A 15,913-nucleotide genomic window follows, 5' to 3' on the forward strand; every position below is an offset into this window, starting at 1 on the left:
TTGGGGAAGTTCGTTAATTGATCAGAATCTTGGAATTTGTATATTATTAATTGACCAAAATTTTGGAACTTGTATCTTAACTAATCAGAATTTTAAATCTCGTGTATTAATTGATCAGAATTTTCGGCTTTGTATATGATCGGTGAGATTTTCATCGTTTGATATGAAATTTATTTCGTGCTTCCGTAGGTAATGCGGATGCGAAATTGTTTAAGGCAGCGATCGAGTAAATAGGAAATTAAATACAGATTTTTATTCTATCGGGTTGCAACTAAATGATTGTGGATTTTGTCATTAGGTGGTATTGACAAAATCCGCGATCGCTTAGTTACCAACCCAATAGTACTGTATGTATATTGTATCTATACTGAGTTCCTTATAATTTAAAAGTTAAATAAACGAAAGAACTTGTCGAAGATTTTGAACAATAAATATTTCAAATTTCCCTTATTTGTTGTAAGTGTCGCAATACTTATAAACGAGAGTGTACCTTTCGCGTCGTTCATTTTCCTTCTCTCTCTGTTGTTCTTTGATGTTGCTTCCATGGCAAAATGAGATTTCTGGTTGAACGATATATTAACGGATTATCGATGTTACGTTTCGTAATTGGCATTCGTACCGTTGGCCGTTCTCGTACTCGCGACATCACGCGCCGCCGGATGTCAATTATAATTATTGCCACCGCATGGTGCGTGCCCCGGAAGTTTGTGGGAAACTCGATGTAATTTCCGCGGTGTTTTTGGACCTGCTTTGAACGATTACCGTTATCCAAGATTTGAGGTTGCGTTAGTATTACAAATTCGTTTTTCGAAGTTCCGTGTCGAAAATTCAGTTTGCGACGAAATAATTGTACGAAACGGTACGAGAGAAGATGGAACTTGATATTTATGTCCGGAATATTTGAAATTGAAGCGAGGGATATTCTAATGATCGAAATAAAAATGAGGAAAATAGAATTTCAAATACAATAAAAATTGAATAAAACTTTAACGTTACTCGTAAGGATAAAGTTTGAAAGTTACGGGATACTATAGTCTTGAAAACTATCTTAACTTTTAACGAAGAAGATTACAAAGACCAGTTATTACTTTAAAGTCAAAATATAATTTTATCACGAGACGGACAGCACACTTTTGTTAAATTTCCTAGATTTTACGACAAAGAGAGGATCTACTAAGAATCACGAAGAGGCTCTACGTCTCTGCACTCTTAATTAAAATTTTGGACTTTTTCCTAGGCATAAAGGAGCGAGCATATTGACACAGGAAATGCGCGCAAGTTCTTAATCTCAAAAATTGCGTTGGAGTCACGTCCGTATCGTAAATCCAATCTCTATCCGCGGCATTAACACCAACTTAATTTTGCCCGAGTTAACAGGCAACGAGTTAAGTTAATTACGTCATTATACGAGTCTACTCCTTTATCCAACTAGAAAATTAATCTCAAGTACCATTTCAACATACTAATGTTCGTAGAATTATCCTTATTTTTCTACGTTGGTGTCTTAGTCACGTCATTATGTGGATTAATTTGCTCTAATGTAACAAATTAATTTAAAAGTATGCGTTTCAACATGCTGAACACATACATAAAATTCTTTCCTTTTTACATTATTCCGCAATTAAATTTCTTCTTAACATAAAAATTAATCCAGACAGTTACTGTTTGTCATATTAAACTACGTAAAATTGAGCACTCTCTCTCTCTCTCTCTCTCTTTATGTAGTCAGCTTCTTATTCAGAAAAGGAGAAAGAAAATAAAACCGATAGTTTGTTCATCATTTTACAATTCCGCTCCACTTTCAACGGACGAAACTTTCGTACGATCGAATTTTGCTTCAACGAAATTGAACTAGCTCAGTTTCTATCTAACCAACGTGCAATTTGCAGAATTCATTAATAAACCGATATGCGTACCGTGATGGAAGAGAATTCTCGGTGAAAATTTGCCGACGGTTACCTTTTTCATCGGTGATTTTTCGACGCCTACAAAAGTTTCCAAGCACGTAAATCCGGATATTGATCCGGCACTTGCCAAGGTATTTTTACGTTATCTCTGTTCGCGCGAACTTCAACCGGTCAGTTGCGTATTTTACATTTGAATGCGGAGGCTTGTTTTGCTGATATTCCGTTGGTAAATTCGTAATTGAAAAGACGCGAATCGCAAATTCTCTCTCTTTTTTGTTCCGTACTGTTGTGTCCAGAATTATTCCACTGGTTTCGTTGCAAAAACCATATCGATTCGATTAAAACGTGTTGTCAGTATTGAAAGTATTGAAAAAAATGCAACTACAGCGAGATTTGCGAGTAAGTTGTAATAGGATTTTTTGAATATCAGTAACGTATACATTTAGCTGTGTTTGTACGTGTCTCTTTTAGTTTGGTTTCAAAATCTGCTCAATTTTCCGAAGAAGCTGTATTTTGTCCTAATAAAAATCGTCAAATAACTATAATTTATAATATAAAAAGGAAAAGGTAGAGAGAAAGGAAACTGGAATCTTTTACACTCTTCTATGCATCTATAACTCCTCATCAAACTCTATAATTCTTCATCAAACTAGCTTCAAATCAGCCAGTACCAAAATTTATCCAACTAAAGAAGCAAATAAAGTTTGAATCAACTGTCAAAGAGAAAAAAAGGAGAAAGAAAAAAAACCAGCAACCTTCTGCATTATTACATTCACCCATTACTCTTCATCGAACTCCATAATTCTTCATCAAACTACCTTCAAACCAGCCAGCACCAAAAATTCAGCAGAAATTGTCCACTCCATTCGAGAACGAAAAAAAATCTGTATCAAATAAAAAAAGAAAGAAAGAAAGAAGTACGCTTTACATTATTCTATCCACCTACTACTCGTTGTCAAACAGCGGCATTCTTCGTCAATCCACGTCCAAAATGTGTAGCCAGCGCCAAAATTCAGATGAAGCTATTCGTCGCATTAATGAACGAAATAAAGTTTGGCTAACGTAAGAGGGAGTGAACGAAAGGAGGTATCGATATCGGCTGGAAAATCCATCGGTGAAAGCGTAGAAGCGGCACGGCTGTCGTTACTGGAGAGACCTCTTTCCTGTTCCACGGTGTCTCGCACCCTCGGGACGTATAGAAAATGGGGGAACGGAGGGGTTGCTCACCTCTTCCTATTACCTCGAGTGACATCCAGGCTAATATCCTTCCACTTCCTGTCACTTCATCCCGCTGTGTCTATTCCCTTCGAGGCTGTGCACGCTCGCACGCCAACGTTTGTGTATGTTTGTGCATGTGCTCGCCAGTTTGTGTACGATCCTCACTCCCACGGGAATATTCGAGGGACCGCCACGTGGAAAAAGGATGTCGCCGCTTTTGCGAGTCGAACAAAAATTCCCTCTAGCGATTTTCGCTCTCTTTCTAACTCTACCATAATCATAGTCCTTCACGGCGATGTCCTCTTTCTTCTTCAACGACGACAAGCTGAATGATGGGAAAAAGCTAAACACACGCGATGCAATTACATCTGTTACGCTCAGAACGGCGGACTTGTGATCGATTGTTTTAGGCCGCTACATTCGATATGTCGCAAGAATTTTGAAAACACCCGATGTACCTGACTCTCACGACTTGGATCGTCAAATAAAAATGCAGTCTCGGGTCAAATACAGTATACTTTCTACTGTTAATTTAATAAATTTTAGTAATTTATGTGCACCATAAGATGGAGAGAAAATCGCTGGCCCGCAGATCAATTTCGTATTGCGATTTGCTTTCGCTCGACAGTCATTTACACGCGTGTAACTGTTGAAAAATTGAAATATCTGCCGTGCGACTGGACATCGCGTACTGTGACGCAGGACGCGGTTTAGAAGACCAAAAAAGGAAAACGAGGACAGAATACTCGTCAAAATAAAAGAAAAGAATAATAAAAATGAAGACAAAGATAGTAGTTGAAATGAAAATTAAAAAAGAAGAAAGAAAGGAAAAATACAAAGAAGATTTCTCGCAGTAAAAAGAGGAAAGAAGAATACGTTCACCGGTAGTTAAGCCAGCGTGTCACCTTTGCACGTTGGATTTCGATTTCGCGTGTATAGAAAAAGTTTCGAGGCGGCACGGCGGCAGCAGCCAGCCATACACCCCTAACGGTAGATCCAATCCCATCCTTTGATCCTCGCTTTGCATTTTAATGACCTATCGTCTGGCTGGCTTTAACTCGTCGTCGGTTGGTCACAAAAAAAAGAGGACGAATAAAAAAAAGGCACCCTCTCTACAAGGAGAATATTTTGTCGGCTACGCGAGCCGCGTTTTCGAAGCAAGCTGTTTTGAAATGCTTTCGATCCTACGTGAAAATAATCGACAGGTAGTTTGCACTAAAGGAAAACGAACAGTAGAGAAAACGATAGTACGTATACGTACTGAAACGTACAGAGAATCACAAGGATTAAACAAAATGGCGAATTCGGTACATATATTTAATAAATCAAATATCATGTCTATCTGTCACTTCGCAAAAACCTTCTTAATCCGCTTTACGATTTAAAATTTGAACAGCGACTAGAATCATTAATTTTATTACTCCATATTAGTTTCTAAAAATCAATTTAGTAGCGTCATAATATTCTATTACACGCAATTATGCTGATTACGAAGGACACAATCATTGGAGTAAAATCAATTTTGTAATTAAAACAGGTTCTGTTAAAAATAAGCACGTGAAGTACATAAGCATATACAATAAGCACGTAAGTTCAAATACCTTCTTTATCATTTTATCATAGGCCCCTAGATCCTCTTTTAAAAAAAACACTTCTCAATTATTCTTTTCTCTTCTTCGATCATATTCCTCGTAAATTCCAATACAAATTTTTTTCGAGCCCTGTCAATTGTTAATTAGGTACGGTGGATGATTGGAGGGTAGGTAGACGCGATTATCCTGTTCCCGATCGTCGTTGGTTATTGTAGAAACGAGTCGACCGGATGGCGGGGAAGTTTTAACGAACCAGCCGCTTTAAAAACCGGAATCGATGTAACACACCGTGTACGATTGTCGACGAGGGGCATATGCGAGAGCTCGCGTGTCCGACGTACCCCCTAATTAACGTTCTCCAGTGTTCCCTCATTTGCGAGCCAATTCGACCCACCGGGATCAAACTTTAGAATTACTTCTTTGAGCACGCGATAAACCGACTCCGGGGAATTTTCCTCTCTACCCTCTTCGAGCACTAAACCCTCTCTTTTTAAATTTTCTCTTCGCGAACGAATCATTTTCGCGGTAATTTAGCCTTTTGGAATTAATTATTTCTTTTTTAATTACGTCTGTACATACACATTTCACGATATCGTTATATCGTTTTACATATATAATTATGATCGGTAATGCGCATCATTCGTCGTTACAATCTCTCAATTAGAAACCATTCTTGAAAAATTATAACCTTCTACGCTACTAATTTGTCCACGCGATCGCTAATACACCGGAAACTGGGAAATTTTTCAACGTCGAAATGCAAATCCCAACCAACTCGTGAGAGATGGGAAACGTTGATCTCATTTCCACCCCATAGTATCGATAATTTCCGTTCTTCTGCCTCCAATGCCGTGATAATGAGCCAAACAAAAAGTACATCGCTCGGCATGCGCAACGGAGAAATTATGCTCGTAAATAACAGCGCGAACTCGCGGATCCTTTATTAATGGCCAACGATTGCATACGTTTTCAGATTGCGCGCTATTAAACGGCATTTCTCTCAATAATTATCATATATACCTGTGGACCAGGGTTCGAAGGTCGAGATCCTAATTAACGCGAGTCCACGTTTCTCATTTTCCAGGCAATCGGCCACGCAGTCGCGCCAACACCGAACTTTCGTAACCGAGCCCTTTCGCGAAACTGGACCGGACCACCCTCGCTCGTTAAATCGTAACGGACCAGCTGCGTTCTCGTCATTGTCCTCGAAGCTAATCGACGTGTTCTAATGTCCTGTTCGCTCGTTTTCCTACGACAATTAAGCTGCTGTTCGGGAACTTCCCCTCTGGCTGCCTCTTACGCTTCCTTGGTAGTATATTTATATACGCGCGTATACAGGTAAAATGTACGCTTTCTCAGTGGGTTTAATTCGAGCTTGTCGAACGCGGTACTTTGTGGCTTTTCTTCTGGTTGAAAGATGGAAGTTTTGATGGGAGAGGGGATAGGGACTATAACGTGACGGTATTACCTAATTTCTGAAGCATCGTGGCTCTTTTGTTATGTATATTAATTTTGCTAGAACTTTCGGGTTATCATGTGCTGGCTTTCATTTACTTTTCACACAGTTATATTTCTTCGTTGTTAAAACATTTTTTTAATTCGACAAGTAAATGAACGTTTTAATGGAATTATTCAATTGAATTGTTTGAAGTTTACGCCAAACGTTATATCAATTGGAATGTAGAAAAGGGGTTAAGTGGAAATAAATAATCATTTACCAATAAAAACATACTTACGTACCACTGAGAAACATACTGTCAGTATAAACTATGTTTCGTAATAGGAATTAGCTATATTTTACAAAAGATATAATACCGTAAAAGATAACTTTCAATAATGATTTTATAAAAGAACGTAGTATGTATTGCTACATGATAATAATTGTTCGCTTGTGTGAATCAAAGGGGTATCAGCATTACACCGTCGCTTTGTAATTTTCGTAATAAATTATAAAACGCATTACCAGGCTATTAGCAATAAAACCAGCTATCATTTAATACAATATCGGATCAACAGATATCCGATAACCGTTTATTGCAACCGAACGCATCGATGCAGAACATAGCCATACGGGTTTCCTCTTTCCTTTCTGATGTCGCTAATTGTCGCGTTTCAGTATGCTGATACGTTCCAAGTGTCTTTTTTTTTTAATTGTGTTTGCCTCGTCGCGTCGTCGCAATTAAAATCTATATCTCCACAAACCAATCGTTATCGCAAAAACACGATGCTAATTATAAGCATGACAATGGTTTATCTTTATTCGTATAATAGTGCGGGTATAAACATTTCTATAGATTACGAGTGACTGAGAAACAAGTAAACTTTTATGTAAAATTAATGGAAGCAACTGGAGATGTAATTTGGGGAATCCATTCCATTCCATTGTAATTAGAAAAAGAAATGGTAAATCATAAACCAAAAACGAATTCAAAGGATTTTTTCTTCCAAACAATCGAAAAAGATTAAAAGACGCCTCATTTCTTTGTTTCCCTTGTTTCGTGGGTCTTCGACGACATGCCTCTCATAGAATCCATTTTATATCGCATCCACGCTATAACTAATATTAAAAAGAAAATAGTAATCATAAATCAGGAACAAATTCAAAGAATTCCCCTTTACTTGTTCCTTCCAGACAACTTAAGGAGATTAAAGCACGTTTCACTGCCTTATTGCTCCGTTTTCGTAGCTTTATGTATCTCTAGAAACATCCTGGACGCCATCATCCTATTTGGTATCTTGCGTCAAGGAGCCAGAGTACTTCCGGTGGTTCGCGAACGAGAAAGCGCTAATTAGAGCGTCGACTGCCAGCCACTCTGGCTCGTAGACAATAATTATCGCGAGAAATTCACGGTGGGTAAAGGACCAGCGGTAAAACCCGTGGTGTCGTTTTGAAACGCGGATTTCAACCGCAAAACCGGATGCTAACAACGTTTTAACGTTCGCCGCGAAAAATCGTCGACGCTTTTGTTCCGTCGTCGGAGGGCAGGGAGAACTTCAATTTTTTAGCCGGTAGCCGATGTAATTTTTGATCGAAATTAAAGTGCTTTCGAAGAACCATTCTCTTTACCAGGGGGAAATGGACAAAAAACGGGGACAAAATAAAAGCACGAACAGAACATTCATCTATAAGCGAGTACGCGTTTCTGTTATATATTTATATTGTTTTTTAGTTTTAGTTTTCATACGCAGCTAAAAACTAACGTTTAAGTTTCGATGCAGTGGAAAATTAAAATGTTCGTCGAAACCATGGGATTGAATTAAAAAGATAAACGATTTTGCAAAATCGCGAGATTGAACGGCAATTCAGTAGAATGAGACGCGCGCGCAACTTTGGTCAGACATTGCTGTACGAACGTTAGGCTGCAGGAAGATTATTTTCTGTATTACACTATATTAGTGTTATTTGAGAGTCAATTATCGGTACACAATATATATGATTATTAATCTATTTATCAATTTTTCTATTTATTCATTAATTTTATTAAGAAAATGTTGAAAATTCTAAGGGCGAACGTGATGCTTCGTTTGGAGTTTTGGAGCAGTTTTACAAAGTTTTTTACAACGTTCGTTTGTTGGACAGGTCTTTTGTTATTTATCAGAAGGAAATTATACATTATTGAACACAGGCCATTGTATGATCACGTGGAATCCCGTTTGATCTACATACATTACGCGCGAATATCAACCCCTGTAACCAAATGAGCACCGATAATTGCTCCAGTCGCATTAATTACTAAGTCGATATTCAAATTCGCCCGCTACATTATAATAGGTTTTTGTTTAGCGTCACACACGCGCGACACGTCCAATAATTGCATAAATTATTTTCATTGCTCGTTTCATTAATTTATCGTTCACACGTTGAACATTCAAAAGAAAAATAATCCTGAGAACTGTAGCAAACGATAAAAATAGACGTCGTACTTTATTCCATCTTCCACGTTTCTCTAATCAAAATTAAACTAATTTAAATGATACTATTTCCCGTGCATTTTTCAACCCATACACCTGCGTAGTCTATCGATCGATTAAATGAAAAACTTTCTTACACAGAGAGAGATCAATCGAGCCTGACATTGGAAACTTTCACCGAGAAAGCTAATGGAGGTTCGCCGGTCGGTTTTGTTTTGTCCCGACGTTTCGAAATGGGGGAAATAAGCGTCGGTATCCCCGAACAAGTAATTTAGTCCCATGTCTTCCGGCTTAATTACCCTTGGTCGGTGGCTCTGTAGCGTTGCGTATTCGTTTGTCCCGAGCGCAATTACGTAAGCGCATATCCCGTGTCAAAGGGCCAGAAAGAGATGAAATGGCAAAGAGAAACGGGATAGAGAATTGACCGTTTTCAGGTTGGACGTCGTCCTAGTTGGGAATTTTTCCCACGACTTGCCGTGTACGGCCGGAAACTGCTCCGACCAACAGAGGCAAACGTCAGAGAAGAAACTGTAATACGCTCGTTAGCATGGTCATCTAAATGCAAAAGTGTCTGCAAGAGAGGATGCTCCTTGTAACTAGTTGCGACTTTAATTTCATTCCTTCCTTCCGTATCTGGTTCTGTATTTGAAAAATGCCAGTTCAATAGTCCTTCTCGAATCTTTCTAGGATCTTGTGGACGTTATTGCTACTTTATTTTAATTGATCGTGTAGTAATAATATTCAATGATAGTAGTTGGCGAATAGTTAGCGATTAATCGAAATGGGAATGCTTGATAAATGATTAGACTAGAAAAGCGACTAGAAAATTGTTTGACAATGTTGGAGAACGTTCGAAATATCTAGAAATTTCAATATTGGGAAATGAAGGAAGGATTAGAGGATAATAGGTGGCTGCAAAATCAAGCAATCGATAGTTTTTCATCCTATATTTTGCATAAATCTACTATCCGTTTCGATGAACCATTTGCGAAAATCAACTCGCACCATATAATACAACTTGCAATGTGTAGCTACATACTGAAACAAGTTTCTCATTTCCAATTTAGATATTTCCACTATACTTTTCTTCTACCTTGTTCTATTTCACTAAACGCAAATTCACCAAAACTGTTCCCAAGCGCTAAATCAAATATCGCTAAAACTGTTTCTTGCAATTATATCTCTTGCGAGCAACCTAAATACACGTACAAATGGTTTCATCGTCGATAAATATCCTGCCCGAACGTACAATTTCTCCCTCGGCACCGGCGTTATTGTGTTTCTTTCACGACACGACGAGTCGATATGTCCTTTCCCCCGTGTTTTATCTTCCAAACGAAATAAAATTCGATGGATATTCCCTCTTGGCCCGAGAAAATTTTTAGTCTTCCGCGGCACGTTGACCAAATAGTTTTTAGTTTCGTTCACACCGCGCAATATCTTTTTTGGAAGGATGGCTATGTGTGAAAAAATTAACTAATATTAATTAAAAATTTAATTGATCTACATTCAGACACGTGAATCTCAAATTGTATAAAATTGATACTAATTGATAAAAGTTATAACTTGTTACTTTCATTTGGAAATTTAAAGTTTCGAAGATGACAAATTTTGCGAATTAAGAAATTCCTAAATTTACCGATTTATTGCGTAAGTTAATAAATTTGGAGGCGTGCAAATATTAAAAAGTGAGCAAATGCAAGTTTGAAAATTTAAAAATTAACAGGTTCGAGGTGCTAAAGCATAAAATGTTGTTAGCTTTCCCGGGCACGACAACTAACCAGCTTTTACTGGACCAAGTAAACAACCGGTGACAGTTAGAAAAATATTCTTTTGCGATATTTTTCCGGTCGTAGCGTACACGGCATGAAATAATAGGTCGCGACAAGTTTGACTAGCTGGTCGACTTGCAAACACCTGGACATCGAAAAACTGACTGGTGCTCTGTATACACGTATAGGCTAAGTCGCGTTCGTTTCGTTTTAACTTTGTCGCTGGAAATAATTAGCGGATCGTTCGCTCAAACGAGCATGTCGTTTTACAGGTATGCAGTACACCGACTGTACGACGCTGCATTTTAATTGGTACGTTGAAAATTTGCGTAACGTTTGATATAATTGGAGGATCGTTTGCGAACTGGTCACTTTGGTCTCGTACTTGTGCAAAGGTGTATTAACGTTTGCTGCTAATCAACTGAGTATTAAAGTATTTTAAACTGCTGTTTTTAACAAATATTTAGGCTATATCTTAGATTAATTTTTCAATAGCTGTAACTTAAAACTAAAGCCGAGACTTTAAAGTATACAAATTTCAAGGTTAAAATTTTGTAAATATAAAACTTCGTAAATTTACAGATTAACGGATCTAAATGCTTCAGGCTTAAAAAATTAAAAACTCGGATTTGGATTAAAAATTCAAAAAATAAAATTTAGAATGTTGTTCACCGTTTAAAACAAAATAAAATTATCTCCGCGAACGATTTCCTTATACGAATAGCAGAATGTCAAATAATATAAAATTAAATTCAATACTGCATACTATACACATTGTACACGCGTTTCGATAGTTACAAAATAGCACGTACAATATGGAACATACATTTGCTACGAAACAGCATTATTAACTATAATTATGATTATTTGTTCAAACAGTGTTGATAGCCGCTAATGTAATATTGTACAAGTTTCGACAGGCTGAGTCGATTAAACATTCAGCACAAATATCACTATATTAAATAGACCCTATCTGATTTCCCAATATTTAGCTCATTGTACTGAATTACGTAGAAATGCGATCGTTTCCTCGTAAGTAACTTCGTTCGGTTTGATCAATTATAATAGCGAACTTGATCTCCTAAATTCATTAATTATTGTCACCGACAACAACACTGTCATGTAATCTATTTATAATTGCCAGAGGTTAAAACATTCAAATATAAGAATGTGACATTTAAAGTATACGTTCTAATATTCCTTAATGCTTTGTATTAGGTTGTTCGAAAAGTTTCTTTTATTCTATGAGGAAATAATAGGCGCACAATGTTTTTCGGTTTATATTAGTTTATTGAATTATGCACGAAAATAATAATAGAAATAGAACGAAATGGATCATACCTAATTCAATAAAATAACATAAAACAGAAATTGTTGTTGCGACACTCAACTAACTAGCGACCAGTCAGGTACAACTGATCGGTTGGTATCGCGAGCCTTGAACGTTATTAGCGTCCAAGGTGGAGGATTATAATAAATGTAAAGAGCGAGGTTTAGTTCACCTTATTTATTCCACTCAATACTCTGATTACAACTGTCTTTTAGTTCATTGGTTATACTGTTCCACTCAGTACTCTGAATACAACTGTCTTTTAGTTCACTGGTTATACTGTTAAATATAATTGTCACTGACTGAATACTGTTATATGTTGACTCTTAGAATACTGGTGCAAGAGTGACTCTTGGTGATGTTGCTGTCGTAGAGGAAAGTTCGTGGTGGGTGTGTCTCAAGTCTGTTCCTAACTGATCATTGGGTAAAGACGTATGTTTGAGGATGGGCTGGCCGCCCTAATGAAGGTTCGCGCGCGGGTGACCTTACTCTTGGGGAAGACTCGCGTTTCCGGTCTTCCTGAGATGTACCATAAAATATAGAAGTTACGTACCTTATGGGTTTTTTCCGTGGGTTCCTAAAGTACCTTGACTGTTCAATAGGCCCACTGTTTATGATGGGTCCGCACTAGGGTAGACCCTTGACGGTCGTCCTGCTCGAGGATCGCATCTGGTTCACATAAAGCGTCGCGGTAATTACCAGGTGGCCACTCCAAATCCCAAACAATTGTTGTTCATCTATTATCATCTTATAGAAAGAAAGAAATTTTTCGGATAACCTAATAAATGAAGTGTTTTCAACTCACCATTGCAAATCCATATCGTTCCTCTATCCATTCGCGATAAAAACAATGCTTAACAAAATCTTCTCTCCATGGTAGTAAATTCCTTAATATTGGAATAATTCTTTAGCCAAGAAACGCCCAATAATCGTTATTATACATGAACGTACATATGTACACGTAATAAACTGTGCATCGCAGCAACAGCAGCTTCGCTAACACGCTCGTAAGCAAGTCCACACCGTTCGTAAACGTTCGACAAACTGATTCGTTCCGTGTAAGGTGGAAGGAAACGGAGAATGGAGGCGAGCGTGCATCATGAATGTCGTTATCGGTGTTGTCGCAGCGTGATTTCAACTTTGTTCGAGCGATTTGACACTGAATGGCCGTGGGCAAAATTGATCTCAACCCCCCGTTGCGCAACTTCCTATCCCGTCTTACCGATTTCCATTATATTAAACGGAGCTCGAACTTGGCGGACCAATTTTCCGCGAGTTACTATCGTTAATTGTGCATTGTATTCGCCTAATCCATGCATTTTCGTGCATCGATATTTTCTTGATTAAATAGCTTTATGTAAATTCACTCTCGACTACGGTGGAAATTGAGTTTCCGAAGATGGAAATTGACTATATAGACTGTGGCGAAGAAGTGGCGGGAAAATTTGAATTTAAATGGGAATAGAGGTGCGGGTGATATTTCTTTTAGAACGAAATCGCGTGATGTAAAAAAGAAGAAAGAACGTAGTTTCAGTTATCGAACAGATTATTATTTTTCAAATAGAAAGATTTTATGGAAGAAGAAGTTAGTGTTGGTATTTTGAAAGAAGAACTTTCTCGATCAGTTTCTTCTCTCCTTCCATTTTGTTGATAATTCCTGTTGGATAAAATTATGGTATCGTTCAATTAAAAAAAAAGGAAGGAAAAAGCAGAAAAAAGTCATCGTATCCATCCATTTGATTAAAGTTTGCCTGAAATCTTTAAGATTTCTTACGCTTAACCGAACCCTGAAATCTGCGACAAAGAGGAAGTGCGCGACAATGAAGGGAAAAAAGTAGGGAGAAAGAAAGGAGGAAAGGAAACTCAAAGAGCGTCTTAACATTCGACGTCGACACAATTGTCCATCCGTTCATGGTCGGACTTTAAGCGAGCAAGTCCCCTCTAAATCCTGTGAAATCCCCGGTAGAGAAGTTTACGAATGCTCGACGTTAACGACTCGCTTCTCGAGTACTCCCGTATTGCCAGCTTAATCGCGCGTCATTCCGCTCAAAAATGCCTCGCGACTACGCTGCAAACGACTCGACTATGCACCACCTGGGGATCGTTTTCACCAGTTCTGGTAAATACTCGTCGAATCGAATTTAGGGGTAATTAAATTCCACCGAAAGGGTGAATCATTCGACGGCTATCCAGATCGAGTTTGGGAGAGACATGGATGTTTTGGTGTTCATTGCTCGATCGAGGGTAAAGTGCTCTACGTCGATGGATATTTACATTCCTGTTTACAAGTATTTATCCATTTCATCGATGTACCTACAATCGAACAGGGTTGCTGTAAACACGTACTTTATTGAGAAAATATCGATAAAATTATCGCCTATTAGTCGGTTTGTTCGGAAGTAATTTATTTTTTAGTCTGTTAAAATTGCTCAAGTAAATATTTAACAAGCGATAGTGCACGTAGGTATTCTAAAACATTGAGTATTTCGGATCGTTGATATAAATCGGCAAACACAATTTGTCAGTTTATCGAATATCTTAACAAAGTCGGAAGAAAATGTAGGCGAGGTGAAAAATCCTAAATGGCAATATATCGAATGGTACCGATGTCTTTTCAAATATCTTGTGGATTGTCGATATGAATCAGAAAATTTGATAATGAATATTTGCCTACTCAAGAATAATTGTTATATATACACGTATATCGCATACCTATATATACTTATGAAAAGAAACATCGTACAAAGTATATTATTAAATCCTAATATGCTGTTATATTTCATTAGTATACTCCTTTTACTAAAATTTATTTATATTCTTTTATATATAATAAATGTTTGTATTTATACGTAATAAATTTCCAAATATCCATCTCCCAATCTTTCAGCCTCTAATTCTCACAACCCTCTCATCTAACGTATAATCCCAGGACCAACCGTAATCCAACCGATCGCAACTTAGCAACCTCCTCTAACCGCACGAAACGAATCATAAACAACCCTAAATCCTCCGTAAAACCTCGTCTCCGTTACAGGATGCTGGACCAAACTAAAGACCCAACAAACACACGCCGACAAACAGAATCAGACACCAAGACCCACCTAAATAAGGAAGATAACAAAGGAATCCCCGGTTTCATCCGTTATATGTCCTGAATAGCTGTAGGATCGCTGTCTGGGAAATTAATTCGAGGCTAAACGAATCCGAGGATCACCGAGGGTTGGCGAACCTGTAGGGAAAAGGGGAAACGGAATGTTGAGTCAGACGTTACCTGTTTTATGATAGATTGAAAACGATTGTTATTTTCAATCATTCGAGTATTGGAAACCAATTGATAATTTAGAAGAATTTTGATAAAATTTCGCAGATTTAATTAAAAGTATTCGACGGGTGTTTTATCTTTAATTCCAAACCGTCCATGTTTAGGGGTTGAAAGCTACACCAAAGTTCAGAGTTATTTTCATTAGTTTCGATCTCTAAATTTTCAGCAGGTTTCAATAACTTCACATCATCGAACTTTAGTATATAGAATTTTGAAAATATTTTTAAACATCTTCTTTATTTCAAACGTAACTTCCAGATTATGCTTTATAGATTTAATAGTTGGAAATTTGGGGTCTACGAAATACGATAATCAACAAAACCTTGAATAATAATTTGCTCGTGATATTCGACTTACACGAACGTTCAATTACTTCTGTACATTCAATTTACTACTAATATTTTCACGCGTTTTAATTGAAACTTCGCAACCACGGGAAATCGTTGAAAGTTGCGTGGACGTAGAAGACGGACAAGTGGACTGGCTTGTAATTTACATCGTTAGGGTATCTCGTTTGATAGTAGCGCTCAAGTAACGCCAGGAAAGTGTACCGGAGATCGATTCGAGGGTTGTGGCCGTGTAATACGGAACATCCGCGTGCGTTCGTGGCCCTGGAATTCGCCGCAAGGATCGTGAAATCCTGTTACAGTCGGCTTGCTGGATGGCCATTTAGCGAGACAGACGTTCCGCCCACGGATTAGAGGCTAGAACGACAGGACGTTTGACTCGGAGACAATCTATTGTCGGATAAAGGCGAAAGATAGGAAGAGAGGAAGGGGACGAGAGACGTTCCTATCGGAATCCACTTTGCAGACGGATACCAGGGAATTTTGAATGTCCTGCGCAAGAAACCGATCCCC

The 15,913-nt window shown here is 37.9% G+C and overlaps 1 long non-coding RNA gene across 1 annotated transcript in view; it reads right to left on the minus strand.

Moving 5' to 3' along the window:
• LOC117153967 (uncharacterized) overlaps positions 1–15,913 on the minus strand; it is a 79,590-nt gene that overhangs the window by 31,115 nt on the left and 32,562 nt on the right. Inside the window, exon 4 of the long non-coding RNA XR_013057929.1 lies at positions 12,285–12,400. This is a non-coding gene — a long non-coding RNA (uncharacterized LOC117153967). The remainder of the gene's footprint in view (positions 1–12,284; positions 12,401–15,913) is intronic.

This window comes from Bombus vancouverensis, chromosome 3 (genome assembly GCF_051014615.1).
Source record: "Bombus vancouverensis nearcticus chromosome 3, iyBomVanc1_principal, whole genome shotgun sequence".
NCBI classification, from domain to species: Eukaryota; Metazoa; Arthropoda; class Insecta; order Hymenoptera; family Apidae; genus Bombus; species Bombus vancouverensis.